Source organism: Mandrillus leucophaeus, unplaced genomic scaffold, assembly GCF_000951045.1.
Source record: "Mandrillus leucophaeus isolate KB7577 unplaced genomic scaffold, Mleu.le_1.0 Scaffold727, whole genome shotgun sequence".
Lineage (NCBI taxonomy): Eukaryota > Metazoa > Chordata > Mammalia > Primates > Cercopithecidae > Mandrillus > Mandrillus leucophaeus.
In genome coordinates this window covers 924,755-934,905 of record NW_012107886.1, presented here as the reverse complement: position 1 = coordinate 934,905, position 10,151 = coordinate 924,755, and the positions used below count along the sequence as shown (strand labels likewise).

General features: G+C 40.4%; 1 long non-coding RNA gene across 1 annotated transcript; it reads right to left on the bottom strand.

Moving 5' to 3' along the window:
- Window positions 1-214: 214 nt before the first annotated feature.
- On the bottom strand, window positions 215-8,336 carry LOC105528638. The gene is made up of 3 exons (XR_001004386.1): window positions 8,211-8,336; window positions 2,317-2,472; window positions 215-550 (listed from the first exon to the last, which is right to left on the bottom strand). It is a non-coding gene; the product is annotated as an uncharacterized LOC105528638 (long non-coding RNA).
- Window positions 8,337-10,151: the final 1,815 nt, after the last annotated feature.

Below are 10,151 nucleotides of genomic sequence, written 5' to 3'. Positions count from 1 at the left end.
AGCCTTGGTGACTTAGAGTTCCAAAAAACAAGAAAAGCAGAATTGATATAGTGAAGTTCCAATGGCTTTCCTACTTAGCCACCCAATTGCACAGAAAAGCCACAGAACAATCAAGATTTCTTTAGCAAGTACTTTCTCCTGCTTCAGCCACCACTGACTGCTACTTCTGCCTCATTCCCCTCTTCACACAGTCACCAGACTTCAAGGGCCTGAAGACCGTTTATCCACTTTTTAATCAAGCACTCCACAAGGATTGCATGGATAACATATCTTCTTCAACATACAGGGAAGTGTAGATGATCCAAAGAACAAATTTGCAGAGGGGGATAAGGAGGCTGCTTATTAAGCATGCGCATCTGATTGGTGTTCTTTTTCCACTCATCAGTTGTTATCAAACCAGTAGAGAAGATTCAATCTGATAATTTTCAAGATGAGTCATCAGTAGCCACAGAGTTCTAGGGTCAAACTCAGGGCTTTGTGGCTTAAGTTGTTGTCCTCCCAGTAAGACAACATATTGAACTATTTTGGCCTATCTTTCCTCTCTGGACAACTGTAAGGTAAAAATTTATTTAAGAAAGAAAAGGAGAGAGAGAAAGAGAAGGTTAAAATGGCAAGTGTTCTCAGTAGGATCCTAAGAAATATTTTACCACTCACACTTTCCAGAGCAGAGCAGAACTTGTCTTCTAGCCCAGTTGTCTGCTCCAGGTGCAGTGTGGCCACATCTCGGGGTTGGGTCTTCAGCTTTCTTGAGAGACTTTAGTGTCTTCCTCGGCCACCAACGGCCAATGGCACAGGTGATACAAAGATGGCTGGCTACAAGGCAGTCCTTGTGTCTGCAGACCCTGCCACAGTCCCTCTCTAGGACAGATTAGGAAAATCTACAGAGTAAAGAAAGCACAGAAGGAGAGATGCTTCCCTCTGCGCCTTTATAACTGAATAATACCCAGGAGAATTGAGCAGAATATTCCAAGCTTTGAAAATGCAGATAGAACAGATATGTGAGACCACATTCTCTAAGGTGGTCCTGTCTGATTTTGAATATTCTCTTCCATCCTTAAATAACAAAGAAGATATCCTGACATTAATTTAGAATTTTGACAGAGATTTTTTGGGAGGCCAAGGCAGGAGGATCACTTGAGCTTAGGAGTTCAAGGCAAAGCCTGGGCACCATGGTGAAACCCTGTCTCTACAAAAAGTACAAAAATTATCCAGGAGTGGTGGCATGCACCCCTGTAGTCCCAGCTGAGAGGTGGGAAGATCCCTTGAGCCCAGAAGGTTGAGCAGACAGATTTTGACTAGTAGACTATGGGTACCTTTACTCACCTGTAGTCTTTGCATCGTTCGTCCACAATCATTTCTGTTTTACAAAGTAGTCTCCTATTTTAATTTTGACAACCTCATTTTCCCCCCTAGATGATTGAAAAAGAACCCTCCCCATCTTGTCCGTTTCCAGGAGCACTTACCTTGAAAGGTTTTTGTAGACATTTATGACACTCCTATGAGGTGGCTAAGGTCTGTTATCCCCATTTTATGGCTGAGGAAACTGAGATAGTGAGACGTTGAGTTCTTGCCGAAGGTCAGGCACTGAGTCAGGGGCAAATTCAGAGGCAGAACTCAGTGTTCCTGGCAGCCTCACCAAGTTCAGCTGCCTCGCCTCTGTTTGAACTGCCTTAAAATAGGACTTTCAAGAATTCTGATGAATAGATGGAAACCCTGCAGTGCTTTATGTGTTAATGGTGACTTGGTAACTGCATATATTAATGTTGTTCATTGGCTTACAGCCAAGAGCCACTCATTTCCTAGGTGCTCAGCCTGAGAGAGACTGTTTTCCTCATTTTTCACTGATTATCATAAAACACTTCCGGGTAACCATATGAGACTACGGTTCTTTCCAACACCAAAGTAAAATGCAAACTGTTGTCCTTTTGGCCTCTAAGTGCGGGAATCTCTCCTCTCCCTCTGTATACACTCCTCATGATGGCCTCCAGGCTAGGACCCTTTCCTCGCTTTCCAGTCTTGGAATCTACTCTCTAGCCTCCCCAGGTGCTTCTGAAATGGAATCCCTCACTGGTTCCAGGACATAGTGCTGACCCCTCTCCATCTCACCCACTCTTATTCATCAAAATCTCTTTTTATCTTCAAAGTTCATCTAAAGAAAACCTGCTAAGAAGCCACTCCCTATTTCCCCACCAAGCCTGGTCTCTCTTCCTTTGAAGCCCTTATCTGGCGCCATCTTCTTTCGCCTTTTGCTTACTAGGCTCTTGCCCCTTAGATGCAGATTGTAAATTGCTTAGGGGCAGGGATGGTTTTACTCACCTTTACTAGATGAGATGGCACACAGACTGTGCACAGTAGGGGAGCTGCTGACTACAGGAGTGGGCAAACTTTTTTTGCAAAGGATCGAGTAGGAAATATTTTAGGCTTTGCTAGCCACAAACGGTCTCTGCCGATTCTTCTTCCTTTTCTACAACCCTTTAAAAATGTAAAAAACTCATTCTTAACTCCCAGGTCAGCTGGGGCCTGGATTTCTCATACTGTGAAAGATCAATTGCAGCACATAGCCCTAACACATTTTGGGGCCCAAGTACATTTTTGTACTTAAAAAAGTCTCTGAAATTACATACTGTGGTATCTGTATTTATTTTGTTTAAAACTCCAATCAATTAAAACATGGATGGAACCCAGCATTTATAAAGGTGAAAGTAGGAACTTGCAAAATCCATGCACACATCTTTGTGCATCATTAAAGGGCCAAATTCTTTCAGCTTTACATAGATTCTTCCATGGCTGATGAGGTCTCATGGCTTTTCAGGAAGTGGGATAATAAAACTAGTTCTGCCACACTGATGGGATTTTTTTTAAGGTGTCCCAAAATGTTTCATTTGTCTCATCAATGACTGCTGTGAGACAGGATCTTGAACAAGATAATACTTGATTTTATTTTATTTTATTATTTGAGACAGGGTCTGGCTCTGTCACCCAGGCTGGAGTGCAGTGGCAGCACCATGGCTCACCGTAGCTCAACTTTCTGGGCTCAAGGGATCTTCCCGCCTCTCAGCTGGGACTACAGGGGTGCATGCCACCACTCCTGGATCATTTTTGTATTTTTTTGTAGAGACAGGGTTTCATCACGATGCCCAGGCTTTGTCTTGAACTTGTAGGCTCAAGTGATCCTCCTGCCTTGGCCTCCCAAAGTTCTGGTATAACAGGCATGAGCCACCATGCCCAGCCACACGTTAACATTTTTAATGCCTGAAACTCTAGAAAGAAGGAGAAAGTAATGGTCCCTTTAAAGTCTCACTGACCTGGGTTACCATCGGTGCCCTCACAATGCCATCCATATCACCTCCCTAACTCCAGGAATACTGCAAAGTAATGTTCAGTCATTTCGCGGTGGCTCACGCCTATAATCCCAGCACTCTGGGAGGCGGGCAGATCACAAGGTCAGGAGATCAAGACCATCCTGGCCAACATGGTGAAACCCCATCTCTACTGTAAATACGAAAACTAGCTGGGCATGGTGGCACTATGCCTGTAATCCCAGCTACTTGGGAGGTTGAGGCAGGAGAATCGCTTGAACCAGGGAGTTGGAGGTTGAAGTGAGCCAAGATGGTGCCACTGCACTCCAGCCTGGTGACAGAGCAAGACTCCATCTCAAAAAAAAAAAAAAAAAATTTAGTCATTTCCTGCATCATGACATCATAGCCTTCCCCTATTAACTTATCTAACTGAGTTACAGTTCAAACCGCTGGTTCCATATCAGGAGCTGTTAGGTTTAACATCTCTTCAGCAAAGGTACCATGGGAGCTTTTCAGAAAACTTCAGGTTAATATTCCAACCTATTTTCCTGAGGAGATCCAGCTATGAATAATAGTGCTGACTCGGTATCGTTGATCATTTGCCAGAATGTGCGATTTGTAAAACTTTGGCAGGGAAAATTGTATTACAGATGTTACATCGGAAAACCTCTGAACTGCCGTGAAATATAATTGTGTGTTGGAGGGCACGTCATGTCGTTAGCAGGCTGAGTTTACTCTGTTTGGGTGAGCAGTGCACATACACTACAATGGGTAGCTGCTCTGTTTATATGAACGTCAGATCGACAGAATAATAATCCAACCCTCGAAGACAGCTATAATTACAGCATGTTGACTCCGTCCCCTTGACAGGGAAGCTGCAATGTTTCAAATAGAAAGCTCCATTAGCTAGGTGACCAATTAAGGAAGCAGAAAACAGCGAGAAGGAAGGTATAAAAATATCTTGTTAAAATTCTCTTCAAAAATAGAGATATTTAACACATAACAAGAATATATAGTCTAAAGCAGTAGAGAATTTTATTTAAAAATAACCTTGTCCCGTAAAAGTAAAGCTGATCTACGATAAACTGGTAAAATATCTGTATCCCATTTAGAGACAATGGACCAGGCTGAGCAACCTAGTGAGATCCTGTCTCTACAACAAATTAAAAAGAAAAAATAGCCAGATGTGGTGGCCCGGGCTTGTGGTTCCAGCTACTTGGAACTCTGAGGTGGGAGGATCTCTTGAGCCCAGGCTATGATCGGGCCACTGCACTCCAGCCTGGGTGACAGAGTGAGACCCTGTCTTAAAAACAGAGAGAGAGAGAATGGGCTTTCATGAGAGAAATAGCTAGCTATAATTTTTTTTAAAAAAATAATGTGATATTTACTTATATTTAGAAAATGTCATTTCCTACATCTAAAATGGTTTTTGAAAATGGAAAAGCAACAAACTGAAATTGTATTGGATTAATTATATCAATACTTTCTAAACTTCCAACAGCTCTGGTTAATCACTATTTCCTATTCTGTTGTTTTTTACTCTATGGTTGTTTCACATTTTGGAAGTAAGTGAGAAGAAACGGTAGAAATAGACTGTCTGCTTTGGTTTTGAATCCTTTGCCTGGGTGTATCTGGATTCAAGGTCTACTAGGCTGAATCATATGAAATTGCTGCTTATTTAGTTAAAATGACATCAAATATTGGCAATTTCTTAAGTGGTCGCTGGCTACCACTTCAATGTTTTTTCTGGTGTCCCTGTGATAAAGTCTTTGGTCCTCGTCAATTGGCCATGGGTAAATGGGACAATTACAGGATAAAAACTTTATTCTTGGATAATAGGGTAATAGGCAATAATAATAAATAACAGATAGAAAATAGATAATAATAGATAATTGATATACAGATATTGGCTAGGTAATAGGTAGGCAGATAATAATAATAGTATTGATAGAATTTCTGCTCCAAGGTTTGTATGTCCACAGAAGAGTATTCTCTTCCTTCCAGTCTTTTGAAAACAACAGTAGACACTTTCTCACTATGTTGTCCAGTCTGGCCTCACATTTCTGGGCTCAAGCAATTCTCCTACCTTAGCCTCCTGAGTAGCTGGTACTATAAGGGTGCATCCCCACACCCACCAGCCAGCAAGCATTCTTTTAACCTACAGCAGGTAAGAAGTTTACACGCCCTTCATTTCATTCTTTCATTTGCTGATCATCATGATAATAATAGTTAACATTTCTAGTGATCTCTTAGTATCCATGGGGATTGGTTCCAGGACCCCCTCATGGATACCAAAATCCAAGATATTAAAGTTCCTTTTATAAAATGGCATAGTGTTTGCATATAAACCTATGCACATCTTCCCATATACTTTAAATCATCTCTAAATTATAAGTAATCTTATAATACCTATTACAATGTAAATAGGGTTATATTGCATTGTTTTTTATTTGTATTTTTTTGAATGTTTTCTACTAGAGGTTGGATGAGTCCTTGGATGAAGACTTGGGGATATGGAGAGCTGACTCTCCAGTACTTACTAAGTTCCTGGGTGTATAATAAATTCTTTACCTGTTATTATTTCCTCCTCAAAATGACTCTCTGAGATAAGTATTAGTATTATAATCTCTGTTTTACAGATGAAACTTTTGGGAGAGCAAGACAGCTACAAAACCTATTTTTCATTCTACAATGTATTTGATTAAATGGAGGGAAGACAGGAGAGATGGAGAAAAATTTTGGCCAGTCAACCTTCAGATCCTTACGTCAAATGTAGCCTTGGTGTCAGAATCTGGAAATTCCTATTGAAGTGGTTTGGTGGCAAATTGTACTTCTGATCCTTGAATTTGAACTTTAAAATCCACCTTTGGGTGTGACGATATGATTCCAGGACTTAATTAACCTCTTAATATGTCATTATCTTTATCTGTAAAACAATATAAAATTATCTACTTCACAGAGTCACTGAGGTTTCCACTGATATTTTACATCCTCAGATGAAGACATACAAAATAATATAACCTATTCCAAAACTGGAAGGAATCACTCTTTGGTTTTTGTGTTTTCATAATAATTGCTATTTCTCATTAGTAAGTTTGTGGCAACAGATGGACAAGAAAAAATTAGAACCCGTAGAAAATATTTTGATAGATATCAGTTTTATAGATTTATAGTTTATTTTCCTAAGCTGTACTGTTCAACAAAAATAATACAAATCTTTTGACTAGGAGATGCATTTTTAAAGGCATATAGACTCCTAGTAATTTATATCCTCCATACAGCTTATATTTTCTATATCACGAAGAATAGGAAAGAAAAACAGACGGAATTATCATCATTCCCCAAAAAGAGCATATGCTTATGGGAACCTTGCTCTGAAACCTAAGCAGCCACATGAAAATGATTTAGCTTCCTGAAGATTGCACAAGAGTCAACAGCACAACTAGACAATATTGTTTTAATTCTCCACGTTGCAGAATTATCTAAAGAAAAGAAAGCTGATTTTTTAAATGATAGCTGAAGATACTTTGAAGACAGCTGAATCCGGGTTGGCAAGGCAAAAAGTCAAACAGCACATCAAAACAAGAGAAGAAAACTGTGACTAAAATAAAAGTGATGATATGTTCATCTAATTTAAACATTCAACTCTGTATAAATGAATTAAAAAATTTTCTTTGAAAAGCTCTCACCAGTTGTGAGATAGACCAAATAATTTAACACAAGCAATCTGTAGAGGTTGAATTAAGGTCCTGTTTTAAAAACATTATTAGTAAGCAGATGGTGACTATAAAAATTATCACAAAGCAATGATTATACACACTGCCGAATCAAGCTGCCCGCTGGTCCTGCCCATTCTTTGACTATTTCATGTATGTCAAGCTCACTACCCCCTGCACACCTATTGTCCTGGCATTTCACAGTTTCTTCTTTCAACAAGGACAGAAGTTGTTTATGTGACACGGCTGTCAAAGAAGAACATGTGAAGAGGAAAGAAAGTCCAGGTGAGGCCTGGGTATGGTGGCTCACACCTGTAATCCCGGCACTTTGGAAGGTCGAGGCAGGAGAATTGCTTGTGCCCAGGAATTCAAGACCAGCCTGAGCAACATAGTGGGACTTCATCTCTATAAAAAATTTAAAAAAAAATTATCCCGGCGTGGTGGTGCACACCTGTAGTCCCAGCTACTTGGGACTGAGGTAGTAGGATAGCTTGAGTGTGGGAGGTGGATGCTGCAGTAAGTCGAGATCTCGCCACAGCACTCCAGGCTGGGTGACAGAGCAAGACTTTGTTTCAAAGAAAGAAAGAGAGAAAGAGAGAAAGAAAGAGAGAGAGAGAGAGAAAGAAAGAGAAAGAGAGAAAGAGAGAAAGAAAGAGAGAGAGAGAGAGAGAGAGAGAGAAAAGGAAGGAAAGGAAGGAAAGGAAGAAGGAAAGGAAGAAGGAAAGGAAGGAAGAAAATGTCTATGTGGGAACACAAGCTAAGGACCCAGTCTTCAAATTCCAGGACCTCTTGGATCATCCACACACACAACCTTACTCTCATTCACAGAAGTACTTTTCACGAAAACATTATGTTACAATGATTTAAATACCCTTCTCCAAATTAGTTAACTTGCTTTTCTTTAGATTAGCTAGTTTAAAGAGAACATAATCGATTAGTGAAAAAAACAACTTGACTAATGAGTGAGCTCTGGGAATAGGTTTCTGGGTACCCAAGAAGCATTAATTCATACAAATAAGTCAGAACAATGACTCCAGCTGGGAAAAGAACAGAGTCAGAACAAGCAGTTGCCTAGGGCAATACATTACCAAGGCAGCCGACTCTGCAAGTGGTTTCTGTAGAGCAAATGCAGCCTTTGAATTTAGATATTAACCACTTTGCTTGGGGTAGGTGAATCTGTAGATGAATTACTCACCCCAGAAGTTAAGCAGCCACTCTCCTGAGCTCACTGGATGGATGACGGATGGATGTTTTAAAAGTGAATATTCAGAGTTAAGGGTGCAAATGAAAGCATTCACTATATGGCTGCATACACTGCTCTGGCTATAAGTCAAGCTTGCTTTCCACCCCTTCCCTCTAGTCCAGCATAGGCTGCTGACTATAAGCCAAACGCCAATCACCAGGTAGCAATGACTGGTCTTTGCACTGGCTGTGAGGAGGCTCAGTCTTTTTTAATCCTCCACTGCTTGCAAGTGAATTGGGCTACAGGGTATGTATGTATATGTATACACACACACATATTGAAATATGCATATACATATATCTATCTAGCAAACCATCGTATTTTCTTTTTTATTTATTTTTTGAGACAGGGTCTCCCTCTGTCTCCCAGGCTGCTGTGCAGTGGTGTGACTATAGTTCACTGCAACCGTGGCCTCATGGGCTCAAGCCATCCTCCCATTTCAGTCTCTTGAGTAGCTGGGACTACATGCACATGCTACCATGCCCAACTAATTTTAATTTGTTGTTTGTTCTAGAGACAAGGTCTCACTATGTTGTCCAGGCTGGTCTCAAACTCCTGGCCTCAAATAATTCTCCCGCCTCAGCCTCCCAAAGTGCTGGGATTACAGGCGTGATCCACTGCACCCAGCCTATATTTTCTTAGCCATATTTTTTTTCTTTCCTCAAACTCATTTCAGTTTATTTTATTCTTAAGCAGAGCCTATATTTGTATAAGCTGCTTCAAATCCCTCTGTGGAAAGCCGCAAACAGACAAATACATAAAGTATAGAAAGAATGTTAATATGATAGACCGTGAGATCTCAGAGTCCTTTTTAGTGAAGCAGAGATGTCACTTGTTTAAAATGTTAACCCTGGAGACTCTAAGTGTAAACAAATCCCTCAAGTATTCAAGTTGCAGGGCTCTCAAATTCAGGGTAAAAGAGAATTTATAAAAGCTCTAAAGAACAGGATAATTTATTGAATGACTATAATATTAATGCAAGTTCACAAGGAATAGTTCCATTTCCTTTGTTAAAATTCCTGTTTGTTCTTTGAGAATTTTTTTTTTCATTAGCCAGAAAGCAAAATAGCACTGGAAACTGTTTTTGAAATGGACGTCATTGGGCTAGATTGTTCACAGCAATCTCTCTTGACATTGTATATAATGTGTTATTACATTTGGGGCATCACTGAAAAAAAGGGAATAGAATCCAACATTCACATATAGCTTTGTAAGGCAGCTATTGAATAGATCTAGCAAATCTTGTGGCTGTTTTGAATGTAATTATGAATCTCTGTTCTGGAGGTTGTCACTCCTCATTCTTAGGAAGGGGTAGTTCTACCTGTCACGAAGAGACTGGGCGACCTAAGGAAATCCATCAGTAGCTTGGGGCTCCTTTGTCTTTAAACTGAGGGGCCTGAAGTTAGATCGTAGGGCTGTAGAATTCACCTACTACTTTCACAATCATTAGCTCTTTTGATCTTCACAGCAACCCTGAAGGGAGGCAGGGCATTTGTTATTTAATTCACAAAGAAATGAAGGCTCTGAGATAAAACAACGTGTTTGAGATCTTAGAGCAATTAAAATAGAACACCTGAGACAGAATCCAGTTCTTGGAGATCTGTTTTATTGCTGTTTTAGCATTGTGATTCAATTGGAATTTCCTACCTCACTTAATATGTAGAAGAAGAAAGAGAGAAAAACAGTGCCAGTGTTGGGGTGGACACCAGGTGGAATTGGTTTGACTCCTTATGGACTGACTTTTGATCTTGTAAAGAATGTACAGAGTCTAACTTTAGCAACAGCCAGCTAATTAACAGCTGGAGACAGGTCACAAGTTTGAGGTGAGCATGGGTTGAACCGGCCCTGCCTTGCTTTTGGTGGGGCGCTTAGCAACAGTGCTACCCCAGGTGG